Raw genomic sequence first — 12502 nt, forward strand, 5'->3', positions numbered from 1 at the left:
ACTTGGGGACAGTACAAGGAAGTTGCCAGCATATGCAGAGAAAAAATCAGGAAGGCCAAAGCCCAGTATGAGCTCAACCTGGCCACTGCAGTTAAGGATAATAAAAAATATATTTTTATAAATATATTAGTATATTAATAAAAATATACATTTTTATAAATATTTAAATATACATATACAAGTATATTAACAGCAAGAGGAGAGCCGAGGAGCATCTCCACCCTTTACTGGACAAAGGGGGGGAGGTGACTACTGATGATAAGGAAATGCTGGATGGAACAGGTCATCTTGAATGCAGGCCCAGAGAGTGGCGAATGGAGTGAAATCCAGGTGGTGACTTGTCTCCAGTGGTCTCCAGGGGTCAGTGCTGGGGCCCATCCTCTTTAATATCTTTAATATCTTTATTGATTATATGGATGAGGGAATTGAGTGCACCTTCAGTAAATTTGCAAATGACACCAACTGGGGGGAGGAGGGGCAGTGTTGATCTGCCGAGAGGGTAGGAAGGCCCTGCAGACGGACCTGGACAGTTTGGATGAGCAGAGGACAATGGGATGAGGTTTAGCATGGCTATATGCCGGATCCAGCACTGTGGCCACAACAACCCCATGCAGCACTACAGACTTAGTGCAGAGTGTCTGGAAAGCTGTGAAGAGGAAAAGGATCTGGGGGTGTTGGGTGACACTTGCCTGAACATGAGCCAGCAGAGTGGTGGCCAGTGGCATCCTGACTTGTATCAGGAATAGTGTAGCCACAAGAACCAGGGAGGTGATTGTCCCCCTGTACTCTGCTCTGGTAAGGCCGCACCTCTAGTACTGTGTTCAGTCTTGGGCTCCTCACTACAAGAAGGACATTGAGGCCCTGGAACATGTCCAGAGAAGGGCTACAAGGCTGGTGAAGGGCCTGGAACACAAGTCCTATGAAGAGCAGCTGAGGGAACTGGGGTTGTTTAGTCTGGAGAAGAGGAGGCTCAGGGGAGACCATATTGTTCTCTACAACTACCTGAAAGGAAGGTGTAGGGAGCTGGGGGTCAGCCTCTTCTCACAGGTAACTAGCGATAGGACCAGAGGGAATGGCCTCAAGTTGTGCCAGAGGAGGTTTAGGTTGGAAATTAAGAGACATTTCTTCTCAGAAAGAGTGGTTAGGCATTGGAATGGGTTGCCCAAGGAGGCGGTGGAGTCACCGTCCCTGGGGGTGTTTTCAGGAAAGGTTGGACATGGTGCTTAGAGACATAGTTTAATGGTTGACATTGGTAGTAGGGTGATGGTTGGACCAGATGATCTTGAAGGTCTTTCCCAACCTTAATGATTCTATGATTCAGGTAATTACTCCAGACTTGGCACACTCAGTTGCTCAGGGGGAATATGTAGTCTCCCTGCTTTTGGCCACCTCATTGTGTAACAGGACACCAAGTAAAAAGTAAATGGGTAGTCTTCTCTTGCTGCCTACCACAGGGAGCATGCAGTCCAAAGATGTACATGTTAACAAATCTGTATAAGGGATACAATCTATCCATTTATGGTTTTAAAGAATTAATTAATTGAAATTCATTTTTTTTTAATGTGAAACTATGAGGTATCTGGAAGGCCAAAGAACAATTCTTCATTTATTGTTTCTCTTTATTATTTATATTATGATAGTTAAATACTGGGAAAAGGAAGCATCACTGATTGCTTGATCTGTTCTTATCCCTTTCTTAAGCATTCAAGACTAGCTGTTGGAGGTAGAGTACAGTCTTTGACAGTCATTTTTTCTAAGCTGGTATGGACACTTATATTCATGGCCTGTCCAGTAATTTCCCACTCTTCTTGCCAATGTATGAATAAGTAAGAAGCTATTGTCTCTTCCCAGTATGTGATTATACAGTAGTAAGATAAGGTAATGAAGAAATTTCTTATTAGAATCACAGAAAAGACCCCTAGAGGTCTTCTGGTTGAGTCCCCAACTCAAACCAGGATTAAGATTGTCATTAGAGTGTGTTGCTCAGCGCCTTGTCCTTGCAACTTAAAAACTGTTGTACCATTGCAGCCTGGAGAAGAGGAGGCTCAGGGGTGACCTTATCGCTCTTTTTAGGTACCTCAAGGGAGGCTGTAGCGAGGTGGGGGTTGGCCTGTTCTCCCACGTGCCTGGTGACAGGACGAGGGGGAATGGGTTTAAGTTGAGCCAGGGGAGTTTTAGGTTAGATGTTAGGAAGAACTTCTTCACTGAAAGGGTTGTGAGGCACTGGAACAGGCTGCCCAGGGAAGTGGTGGAGTCACCATCCCTGGAAGTCTTCAAAAGACGTTTAGATGTAGAGCTTAGGGATATAGTTTAGTGGAGGGCTGTTAGCGTTAGGTTGGAGGTTGGACTCGATGACCTTGAGGTCTCTTCCAACCTAGGAAATTCTGTGATTCTGTGATTGTGGAGTTTACCACTTCACTTTCTTTACCCATCAGATTGAAGAGCCATGTAGATCAGCTGTCTGGAAATTGTTTGGGTAATGTGTTCAGAGCATGACGGGCATAATCTCACATTTGCTGAAGGTTATAATGGTGCTTTCCTATTCCTTTCCTCTCAGTTTGGTCAGCAGTTTTCAGATAATCACTATCTCCATCATGAACTGCACATATAGCAGCAAGAATGGTTATAGACACAAAACAAAGGAAAACAGTTTTTAAATTGTGATATTTTTGTCTTCAAGTTCTTCTCTTCTTGCAGTCTTCTTGATTTGCCATATGGGCAATTTTAAGTGAAAATGTGGTCTTTTTAAACATTCTTTCAGATAGACTTACCTGGAATTTATTCCATCTTTCTGTGGACGACATTTTCATTAAAGTTGTTTTACCAATGCTAACTTTTTTGCTAAAGCCTTCTGTGTTTATATCATCCATTCCCACCCAGGATTGGCAAGGATTTGATTCACTGTTTTTTATGATTTAAGTCAACTGTGTTTTGTCTCTATCTTTCTGTTATGCTGAAGTCAGTAGGAATACATGGGCAGTGTGTCTTATGGCAACCATCGTAAATATACACCCTGAAAGTGACTTCTGCATTCTTATTTTTGTTTATTTTTTTTTAAGTATCTGTGGAATCAGATTCAGGGATCTCCAAAATCCAACTCAAGTTGTGTAAGTGATAAGGCAGAGTGGACATAAAATTGTTGTAGTTTAACACTTTCCGACTTCAAAGCACTTGACAATTTCTAAAACCTTCGCTTTTGGCACATCAAACATGAGGAATGCTGGGAAAGAGTTGTACCACTTGAGTGGTAGCAGATGGTGATGTTAAGTTTGCAGATCATACTGAACTAGCAGAGTGCCTGGTGCCAGAAACACAGAGAAAGCAATGCAGATCCAGCAGAGACAGTTCTGTTACCAACTCAGCAGATGAGTCATCAAATGACCGAGAGCGTGACCCATGGGATGATTTCAATTACTTGTGTCCCAGTTCTTCTAAAATAAACAAACAAAAACCATAAGAATGAGCATGATTTATAGCAACCCATCAAAGCCAATTGAGTTATTTGCATGTTAAATTTTTAACTATCAACATGCACATTTTTAAGATCACAACTATGAGCTTTCATTTTTGGAATTAGCAGCTATTTGTAAAGCCTAAATGTATAGTTACTTCTACTGTTTTACAATTATTTTACTAGTATCTAAGTAGAAATGATTTTTCTATTTTCTAAAATTTTCTAAATTTTAGAATTTTTTTGCCCATTTTCTAAAAAGAAATTGTGAATTGAAGTCCTTGTCTATTTTCTAAAAGGAAATTGTGAATTGAAGTCCTTGAAATACTCTGGTGAGCTCCTTCAGTGAACTACATATTAAAGAATTCTCATAATCCATTATTAAGAAGATGTAATTTTCAGAGTAATTTTGAAATCCCACAAAATAGCAACCTCTAGAAGAAAATATATTGTAAGTCTGAAAGAATGGAAACACCTATGGACACTTTGCTTTGCTATTTTCAAGCAGCAGCTTGTGACAGATATATACCACAAAAAATATAACAATATAATTAAAACCATAGTGAAGGGCATAGTTTGGTCTATGGCATCTTCTAGGCCCACCTTCTGTTCATGAGTTTAGGCATTTCTAACGACAGCACAAGGGAAGAAGAGGGGGCAGTTACAAGGCAGAAATATATGTTGGTAGGATGGTCTACTCAATCAGAGGGAGTGGGTAAAAGTATTAGTAACTTGACTATGTGAGTATCTCAGTGCATCCAGAATAACCTAAAGATTATGACATTGAGGTTCAAACTAGAACCAAATGATAAAGCAGTATCTTTTTTCCTGTATAAGGACTGCTTTGGTTTTAAAGGTCAGAGACCATCAATATACACGAATATTTCTGTTTACTTAATTGGAGGGTACAAGCTGGTAAAGCAACTGGAGAGAAAATTTGGCAATAAAAATTCAATTTATTTTTCAGCAATCTATGCTATTTATATTCCTTTTAACATATTAGTCATCCAAAAAGTGAAATGACAATGCTGTTGCAACATAAGTCAGTTAAGTGAGAGATTTCCAAAGGGTGGGCAAAAATGTGCAGGCGTTCAAACCCAGCCTGCAAAAGCAGAATGCAGGGTTGTGGTTTTGCAATTCTGCATTTCATTTCATTTCATTTCATTTCATTTCATTTCATTTCATTTCATTTCACCCGTATTTGTATACAGGCATACACAAATCAGCCTCTGCACCAACATGCGTCAGACATTCATTGGTTTAACAGACACTCTTGCAATTCTCTCACAGGTATTCCAGCTCTTGTGATGTATATAGCGACAAAACAACCTTCTTTTGATACAGATGTTGGAAGGAAAATAGAAAATATCTACACTTGAACTCCTTGACTTGAATTCTGTGTAATGTTTTCCTGAGAGATCAGAAATCTGTAGCTGTTATAAATGGTATACATACAGAAAGTGTTTTAGAATTACTTATTTCTAGAGAGTGTCTTGATTTTTGCACCGTGCAAAATAGGAATATTGCATAAATCCCAATTAAATACAGAACAGATTTGCTGAGCAACAATGTGTCCAGAAACTATTGAATCGAGAAAAAAAAAAAATCCCAGAAGAGTAAACAAAAAATCTACCAATACATTTTAAAATTTCTCTGTGCTTCAGGACTATTGCTTGACCAGTACCCCAAACAATATTTTAGTGACTTCCATTTGAAACTGTTCCAGACTGGTGAATATTAGATGCATTCCCTCCTTCCCTGCAGAAATAAATTAGTGCAGAACACAGATGAGATGTTAAAAGCTGTGATAATTTATCATATGGATATCACTTCTCTGTGGATTGAAAGATACATTTGTACAAATTTCCTTTTATGGTGAAACTACTCAATTCCATCAAGTAGCACATATAATTTCTGTGCCTCTCCTTATTGAACACAAACCACACTATCTATTTCCAGCACTATTTTAATATTTTCACAAGTACCAAAGCAATGTAGTTGTGAAAAGCAAAGCAACCAATGGAAGCATACAGCACTCAGAGTTGAGATTTAATTCTGAAGAAACCTAAGCTTTTAAAAACATAAGCACCCAAACAATTAGAAAACTGCTTCTATAGCAATGATAAAAACTGTGAAAACATTGGCATTCTCCTCTTATAACAACCTTTTATCTTATCAGTGACTACAAACATGAGCAATTTTGCTCTTATTCATAAAACAATTACCTAAGAATTGACCACTATAATCCATATATCATTTAAAGAAAAACATGTTGCATAAAAATGCATAAAAAGGAAAAAGTTCTTCATCTCAGCAGTGTGAGCTGAATGAATAGCACTATTTACAAAGAAAACTGTGATTGGCTGAACAACTGGAACACCATGATATTGGTAATGCAAAGCATTTATTTAGCAGAACCCATGCAGTTCTAACAAAACAGTTCTAACAAAAAAATTCTAAAATAACACAAGCCAGTAAGATAAAAGGAAGATTAATACCAAAAATATCTATAAAAGTAAGGCAATATGAAATTTAACATTTTGGTAGAGTGGAAGGGAAAGAATCTCAGGCAAAAGCATTCTGAACATATATGAAGTAATATTGACCTGAAAAAGCAGAAACAAGTAAAAACTTCTGTCTTCTTTCTTAGCAAACCTAAACTGGATATTTTGAATCACCACATATGCTCTGCAATCTTATGAAATGAGTATTTAATATATTTTTTATTTTCTTTTTTTTTTTTTTTCATATTTAAAATGCCTGTCTTGGATTCCCTCAACCCTGATTGTATATATGTACTTTTTTTATATATAGATAGATATGTTGTTGGTTTTTTTAATCCCTTCAAATCTCATCTGTGTGAGATCTCAAAGACAGTTCTTAGTTGTTGAAATACTATTTTGCTGTATTTCTGAAGTGGATTTCATCAGAAACATTAGTCTGAAAAATCTATTTTAGACATTATTTCTTTCATAATTTAATCCTGAATAAGAATAATTGTTCTTCTTGAGATTTAAGATAAAATGTAGCATGCTACAAAACACTTGGATTTAAAGGTCTTTGGCAAACACAGATTTCTTTTCTATAACCTCTTGAATGTTTAGTTGTTTCTATTAAAGAATTATCACTGCTGGTCATGTGCTCTAACACAGGATTCTGATTAACCAAGAACTGCCTATTCTATTAGTATTATTACCTTATTTAAATTGATGCTCACAGCTAAATCATATTATACCAGTTTATAGGAATGCCTCATTTTGAAGATAAAATAATAGTAATAATTAGAAAAAAAAAAAAAAAAAAAAAAAAGTAGCATTAAATGTCTCAGCATTCCCTGGATCATAAGTTAATTTTCCTCTTTCTTGATTCAGTCATGGGTCTAGATATTCTTTTCTCATTTTTGCATTTGTAAAACTTTCATTTTCCCTTTTATTGCCTTTGCTCATGACCAGCTTCACAGATTAACCTCTTTGACTTTACTCCACGTGTTTCCACTTGTAAGGAGAACTGACCAATGGATCACAACTGTCTTCACTGCTTTGGAAGATAGGGTCTTAGTGGTTTTTAGTGGATTTTATTTTAAAGTGAATTAATAAAAATAAAGTAGTTGTTTTACACAAACAGTATAACTAATAATTACAGTATAAGCAGGCGCTAACTCTGTGGTTATCAGAGGTAGCTAGTCAGGATTATCTTTTTAACTTTGTCCATATTTATTCTGCCAGGAGGCATATTTATTCTTCCTCCTGGTAATAGTCTGTTTCTCACAATAGGATTTTACAATAACATCGGAAATGTTTGTGAGCTCTCTTAAAGCAAAAATATATGTTTTGATGATTACCAGAAATCCTGTGCTTCTGAAAGGGACTTTGTTGATCTCCAGCAGATATGTTTCCTTTGTTTTTCTGCATTTGGTGGAAACTAATGCTGCCAGATTGCTTTACTCAGTGCTGGTCTAAAGTGCACAGACAAGGAAAGCTTTTCCTACTTACCCACTTGCTACCCATGCTGGAGCTTACCTCAGGTGATCATTAGAAATATGGAGTGTCCATACTGGCATGTTAAGAGGTTGCCTTTAAGAAGAAAGAAAAAAAAAAAAAGGAGGAAGAAGAAGAAGAAAACAAACAAACAAACAAAACACTTCAATATAATAAGGCCTTGCTGAAAGGAAAATATTAATTGAATATATAAGATCACAAGATAAAATTATAACATCTAGAATTAAGATGGCCACATTTTGCACATATATTGAAAAGCAATATTTGTCTTAGATATATGTACATACAGTACTCATCTCAATATTTTCAAATGTTTCATGAAAATCATGCTTCGATTTTGGGGAAAAAAAAAAGAAAGAAAGAAAAAAAAAAGGAATTATAGATCAGGTTACCTGGGGCACAACAACCCCAAGGAGCGCTACAGGGAGATGAGTAACCACTCATCTGCCAGAAAGCTGCGTGGCAGAGAAGGATCTAAGAGTATTGGTTGATAGTCAGCTGAATATGAGCCAGCAGTGTGCTCAGGTGGCCAAGAAGGCCAACAGCATCCTTGCTTGCATAAGAAACAGTGTGGCCAGCAGGGCTAGGGAAGTGATTGTCTCCCTGTACTCGGCTCTGATGAGGCCGTACCTCAAGTACTGTGTTCTGTTTTGGGCCCCTCACATCAAGGTGCTTGAGCAAGTCCAGAGAAGGGCAACGAAGCTGGTGAGGGGTCTGGAGAACAAGTCTTACAAGGAGCAGCTGAGGGAGCTGGGATTGTTCGGCCTGGAGAAGAGGAGGCTCAGGGGCAACCTTATTGCACTGTACAGGTACCTTCAAGGAGGCTGTAGCAAGGTGGGGATTGCTCTATTCTCCCACATGCCTGGTGACAGAAAGAGGGGGAATGGGTTAAAGTTGCACCAGGGGAGGTTTAGTTTGGATATTAGGAAGAACTTCTTTACTGAAAGGGTTGGTAGACACTGAAATAGGCTGCCCAGGGAAGTGGTTGAGTCACCATCCCTGGATGTCTTTAAAAGATGTTTAGAGGTAGAACTTAGTGGTATGGTTTAGTGGAGGACTTGTTAGTGTTAGGTCAGAAGTTGGACTCGGTGATCTTGGAGGTCTCTTCCACCCTAGATGATTCTGTGATTCTGTAATAGCATTGAAAGTATAAAAAATCTCATCATCAAGGAATGATTGTAGTATCAATACATAGAATCTTCTTATTACATGCCTCTGCCAAGTCTAAAATTCAAAACTTGGAGTTGAATTTGATATTCAGTCTCAAGTAGAAATTTATTCCTTGTTAAAATATTAATTCTCAGAGGACAGTATGCTACCAACAGAATTGAAATCTGTGAAAAAGAAACCCAGTAACAACTAGCATAATAGCCATATGTAGGTCAGGAGCTGGATACACTGAGACTGTATTGCATTTGGTCTGTTCTAGTAATCCCTGTGTTCTCACACAAGAAATTCATCTAAATCTTTCTTGTTGAAATAATGCATTTGACTTAAAATAGAGACTCTATGTGGGAGAACGCTTCTAAACATAGAATTAATAATATTTCAATACATTTATAAACCAGAAATGTTATTTGCATTTTTGGATGTTCTAGCAGTTAAAAATATTCATTAATTAAATGTCGCCTTTTTTTTTTTTTCTGAAAACCATCTGTTGTTCTTTTTCAGCCTGCCAATGAAGTCAAGATACAGAAACAGCAATATAAATGGTCTTTCTTTTCCAAGAGATGATACCCTCAAAATCATATATTATGGCATCACTGCAAAGTTCACTCAGTAAGAAAGATGCTTACTCCTAAAATACGTTTTTATATATATATTTTATCCTACTTTTTTTTTTTTAATGCAAAGAGAACATTAAACTTTTCCCTAGACATCCACAAATATTTTACATTGCATGTACACAAATGTCCCCTTACTATTGAGACCATTTAAATAAAACCTTTAAAAGAAAAGTATTATGAATTGGAATCAAAACCACAAAGATCTGGTGTATCTGCATCACATTCACATGTGGGTTTAAACTATCTGAAATTGATCTGCTATTACTATAAACTGTCAAACTATTGTAGTAACACAGGGACACTTCATAAATGAGAAAGTAAGAGCTGGTGCCAAAATGTCATCTTGTTTATGAGGGTATAAATTTGGATTAGGCTTTAACCCTATATTAGCAGTGAAACTTCAATGGAATCTGGCTGACAAATTCAACTCTGTTGCCTATGTAAGCAGTACTGGACATCACAAATCAACAACAATGAAAGGTGCTGACTTTAGAAGTCCAGGTAAGACATCTTGCTTGGAGAAGCTGCCATTCAATGCAGGAATCAAAAGGTGTTTGGTGGATGAGAGCAGCAAAAACCAGCTTGCAAGACAAAATAGAAGTTTATTGCTCCTTTTCATTACTTTTTGAGGACTACATTATATAATATGTATTTTATATATATTATACCCCTTTTTAGTTTAAAACCATGACCCCTTGTCCTTTCACAACAGGAGGCCCTGGTAAAAAGTCTCTCTCCATCTTTCTTGTTAGCCCACTTTAAATATTGAAAGGCAGCAATAAGGTTGGAGCCTTCTCTTCTCCGGGCTGAACAACTCACAACTATATCAGTCTTTCTTCAATAGGAGAAGTGTTCCATCCCTCTGATAATGTTTGTAACCCTCCACTGGAACAGTTCTAAGAGGTCCACATCTTTCTCTGGCTGAGGGCACAGAGCTGCATGCAGTATTCCAGGTGGGGTCTCAAGAGAACAGAATCCATAAGATTTTTCAGTATAATTTTGTTTATTTTAAAGAGATTACTGTGAAGTCTGTTAGACGTTATTTTTTTGTCTGACAGCATGAAGATGAATTTCAGTGATGAATCTTGAGACATTTCTTTCAGCTTCATGATCATGGTATGTATCACGTGTCCATGTGGGCTTGCCTCCTCTTATGCTAAGATCATTTATTTCTGATGGTAAGACATAGGCAGCAAAGTCAAGATTAGTGTCAAGGAAGAGTAAAAAACTTTTATTGTTTTTTGTTATTGTTCTTTATTATTATTTTTATATTAGTTATTATTTTAATAATAACAAATATATTATTAATAATTAATATAATGATAATTGTATAATATTAATATATAATTATATTAATATATTAATGTGATAATTATATAATATATAATATAATTATCACATTAATATATTAATAATAATTACTAATAATTTTATTATTTTATATTTGTTATTGGTTTTATTATTTTTTATTATTGTTTTTTTATTGTTTTTTATTATTTATTGTGCTTAGCTCCTTACATTTTAAGGTGGGCACAACTACATCTCAGGGTGTTTATTTTGTTTGTTTGTTGTTTGTTTTTTTTTTTACTTTTATTCATGGAGATTTTTTTCAAACTAAGTGCTTTCCTGACTGACTTACAAAACTTCTGTCCTGAGCAGGCTAACTGATTTTTACTGTTGAGTAATTCACATAAAAAGTTAATTAAGCCTTTGACCTGATGCCCCAATTGCTCCTTGGTAGAAGAAGAGTCTAGGCCACTTAGTTTCCTAGGAAACCAACAAGTCCCTGTTACTCTTAGAAATTATTTAAATTTCCTTGATTTTGTTCTGCAAAATAGTGTTATGGTGGCCATGTTATTTTCTGATGCCTTTTACATAAATGGGAAGAAAAAATTCTATTTGCCTTTTTCTGTGCATCTCTTGGAAGGCTATAGCTAGCACTTAAAGAAAAGACAGGCCTTCATTCTTTAAAGTTTTATTTAACCACTATGATGTGTGTTTTTCTTTTGCTTGTATGGGTAATGCAACTTGCTATGCTTTTCTTTCCAGTATGCCTTTAACCATTGAAATAGATACTGGCATTTTGCTGAGAGAGTCAATGACATAGTTGAGAGGTTAGACAACCATGAGATTTCATGTACAAATCGCTCAAACAGATCACATTTTAAAAATTGTGTAAAGTAGTATTTTCTAAGGCTGAGTTATTCTGTGTTGCGTATCTGTGAACATCTGAAAAGAAATACTGAAGTACTTCATGCTTTAATTTGATGATAAAGAACTCAAAAGGTTAATAACAAAGGTAGATTAAAGCAATAATGTATGCAATCACAATGAATTTTCTATGAAATTGCTGGATCGAAACCTCAGCTGCAACAGACAGCACCATTGAATCCTGTAGATATCTTCAGTTTGCACTAGCTGAATTTTAGCGCTCTAGTGTCAAAATAACAGAAGGAAGTTTTTCGATGGGGATAATTTATACTTTCTTTTTTTTTTTTTTTTTTTTTTTTTTGATCTGATGAGAGTAAAATTAGTGTAATTAAAATAGATTTTTATTCTGGATCTGTTTTTAATGCCAGTCAACTGTTATACATTGTGGCTCACCACAAAAATAAAATGTGGATTTAAAGATCTCATGTGTCATGAGATAACTATCTAGCTAAATTTTGTCCAAGTCTCTCTTCAGCTGGTCATACCATGTAGCTTTAAGTAGCTACTATTCATCAGTTGAATTTTGTTGTACATCTGCATGTCCCTTAATTAACTTTATATCAACTACATATGCACATAGTCATAAGGAAAACTGTATTACATGGAGAAGTAAAGTGACTGCCAGTAAAATGCTTTCTAAAATCAGTACATTTTAATGAGTTTCCAGTTACAGCAACAAATCAGAAAAATCAGCATCAGTAAATACTGCTCATATGGACTTTGATCTCTTCCAGAACATCACGTGTCTTTGATTAAAGGATGCAAGAGAAGGCTTTACATCTGGCTCTGACAAAATAATTAACCTAAGCATTATTGACTCAAATGGGCCTGGTTTTCATGTGTTCATTTTAGAAAGAAAAGAGGTAGTCCTCTTGAAGAACTGATGAACTTACTTTATAGCTGTGGGAGTGTACATTTCCAATTGCAGTTCTAAGTGGTTCATCATCAGAACATCGTCATCATTCAAAGTTTGTGTTGTGAGGAAGAACTCTCACTATTTGCCCTGGTTAATCCTATTTATAACACACTAACACTTTGGTTTAACATATTAGAAA

At 36.2% G+C, this 12502-nt stretch overlaps 1 long non-coding RNA gene across 2 annotated transcripts in view; it reads right to left on the minus strand.

Moving 5' to 3' along the window:
• Positions 1-12502, minus strand: part of LOC311430154 — a 71578-nt gene that overhangs the window by 5728 nt on the left and 53348 nt on the right. For both annotated transcript variants that reach the window (XR_014688594.1, XR_014688595.1), the window contains one exon: positions 7471-7524. This is a non-coding gene — a long non-coding RNA (uncharacterized lncRNA). The remainder of the gene's footprint in view (positions 1-7470; positions 7525-12502) is intronic.

Source organism: Aythya ferina (assembly GCF_964211825.1).
Source record: "Aythya ferina genome assembly, chromosome: 1".
In the NCBI taxonomy this organism is placed as follows: domain Eukaryota; kingdom Metazoa; phylum Chordata; class Aves; order Anseriformes; family Anatidae; genus Aythya; species Aythya ferina.